Source organism: Sinocyclocheilus rhinocerous, unplaced genomic scaffold (assembly GCF_001515625.1).
Source record: "Sinocyclocheilus rhinocerous isolate Xijiao unplaced genomic scaffold, SAMN03320098_v1.1 scaffold16090, whole genome shotgun sequence".
Classification (NCBI taxonomy): Eukaryota; Metazoa; Chordata; class Actinopteri; order Cypriniformes; family Cyprinidae; genus Sinocyclocheilus; species Sinocyclocheilus rhinocerous.
The window spans coordinates 1-2,673 of record NW_015625756.1 but is presented as its reverse complement, the minus strand read 5'-3'; the positions used below and the strand labels follow the sequence as shown (position 1 = coordinate 2,673).

At 35.7% G+C, this 2,673-nt stretch overlaps 1 long non-coding RNA gene across 1 annotated transcript; it reads left to right on the top strand.

Annotated features, from left to right (window-relative positions):
- The first annotated feature begins 130 nt into the window (after window positions 1-130).
- On the top strand, window positions 131-2,314 carry LOC107705986 (uncharacterized). Its single transcript, XR_001636118.1, has 4 exons — window positions 131-189; window positions 1,415-1,451; window positions 1,566-1,622; window positions 2,274-2,314. It is a non-coding gene; the product is annotated as an uncharacterized LOC107705986 (long non-coding RNA).
- Window positions 2,315-2,673: the final 359 nt, after the last annotated feature.

Here is a 2,673-nt window from a genome sequence, read left to right as displayed (position 1 = left end):
CAGTCACTGGGGTGAACCTCACTATCACAAACCAGTGCAGAAATCTGACTTTTCATGTTTCTTTACATGTTAAACATGTCAACTCACTTTCTTCATCTTTCTCTCTCTCTCTCTCTCTCTCTCGCTCTCACACACAGGTTTGCTGTGGCGTTCACTGATAAATTGAAAGAACGCGCCAAAGTGCTCTTTGTAAGAAACGTTAGGGTTTACAGCTCTGGGTTCTTACAACTTCTGTTGTTGCCAGAGCAAACTTTCAGCAGATGTCAAGAGCCCTTTTCATACATGTACTATATATGAACTGCTGTTCAGAGTGCAGTAAAGAGGTTTAAAAAGTTTGTGAAATCAGTATTGACTTTTTGTTGCACAAGATAGAATGCTGTGTAAATATATTCAAACAGAAATTAGTCATTTCAAATTGTAATAAAATTGTACAATATTACTGTTTTTACTGTATTTTTGACCAAATGCAGCTTTGGTGAGCGTAAGAGAAGTCCAAAAAAATATATATATATATATTTACCAACTCTAAACTTTGAACTGTAGTGTATGTAGTAGAAAATGTCCTAATTACACTTAAAGTATAGGCACATTGAAAGGATATTGAGTAAATGAGGTAATAAAAATGGCAGTGTTTATTCCTAATGGGTCAGAGAAGAGGAAAAAAGGAGAGAAACAGACAACTACTGCGCTAGCTGATGCTATAAATAATACAAAAGGATTTAACAGCTACAGATGCAATATTCTGCCTTAAATCCTGTAATAGCACAGCATTAAAATCACTATTTCCATGTTTTATCCTCAAATGAAACCCCAGATACACAAGTCAAGGCAAACAGGATGTCTCTGTTTTTGTCACACACACACACCAGGGGTCTCCCTCTCCCAGGACTGATAACATCCAGCCAATTTCCCCTCTATCTGTGTGAAATGATCCACTTTATCTCAACCAGCCATTTACATTTTATTCTTTTATTACCTTCCAGCTGCTCTATTGTTTTTGTTAGTTTTTTTCCCTCAGCTGGTATTGATTTAGGCAAATCATGGATTCGCTGTGCTGCACAGAGATTTTTTCAGCAGATTTTTTTCTGTTATTACATTAGCCAAGGACATGTTTTGGGCGTGAATTTTGAACATGGATAACTCTATTATCATAAAAAGAGAAATTCTAACGATTGACATTTAGGTTTATTTTCATCTGCAGGGCTTTCAGGGTCATTCATAAAGTAATATTAATATCTAAAATTAGTAAAATAATAATACGAATTATTATTATTAACAGTTTTTTTTCCTAGTGAACATGAACTAGTGGAGAAGTCATTGAAATTAATTAGTCAGTAGGTTGGGAACGCACATCTTACACTACTACAAATGTCCAGTAGGGATCTAACATTTATTTCTTGACCATTTTTTCCAGGTATGTGAGAGCAAGAAGATCTATGTACAGCCTCAAGGTAGAGTTTATTAATACTGCAAGTTGTGGGCCAACTGCATTTTTGAAAGCTCCTTGAATATTTTTGAAATATAATATGTTATGTAATTATTGAAACGTCTACATATGTTTCCAGGGATTGAGACCAGAGTGGCATCACATTTCAGCTGGAGTGACTTTTTACACAGCACAGGTGCATCGCCTTCACCAATACTGCTCTCCACTTAATGGCCTACATCATTACATATACGATAGACATACAGGTAGAAGAGCATTAGATGACCACGTTTTATTAATAAAGACAGATGTCTGTATGTTAATGCACTGTGTGTGTATTGTCTGTCTCAGAAGATCAAAGTGTCTGAGGTTCTGTAATTCTTACACCTCTCAAACACTCTGATGATTTTGATAAGCAGCAGACGTCGCCCCATTAAATATACATGTGGTCTTCAGCCCTCAACACACTTGAAACAGGCTCAGGAGCCCTCAACCTTGATTAGAGACAACCTGATCACCTCCAGGAGTGAAGAGGGTGTGCATGTGAGTCTGTACATGTATAACATGCATATTTATTTTGAGATGGGGCAACAGAGTAAAAGAAAGAAATAGAAAGAACAAAGATGTATTTGAACTTACGATATCACTATTGCCTGTTTTGGTGATTTAAACATTTAATCCATCATTTTCCTCTACTTAGAGGTTTTGTTTTTTGGTCAGAGTGCTTCACATTCACTTTCTTCGTGTTTCATATAGCAGACAGAAAGGTTTGTTGGTTTTATAGAAATTTGTGTAAATGTCTTCACAGTCAAATCACAGTTTTGTAGAATTTTTTTTCTTCTTTTAGATAATTCTCACAGATATACCATGGTCTTTTGGACAGGATAAGCGATTTTGAAATGGGTGTGGGTGTGTCTGCTGCACACTTGCCGACACAGGTAACAGCCAACAAAATAATTATGCAGGAAATATTAAACATGGACATATAGCTGGTATTACTATCAGAAATTGATTCGGATATACAATTAATATTACAATACAAGCCTCTGTTAATATTGCTGTATGTTGTATTGAAATTCAAAGCTTACCATGCATCATCTTGGAAATAAAGCTCATGTCTTTAAGACTGTACAGTATGTAGTCAGTGTTATTTCTCTGAATAAGTTATGATGCGTGTGTTTTTTTATGTTCTAATGGAGCAACGTTTGGACTACAAAGCATATTTTCCGGGATTTGTGATATCACAA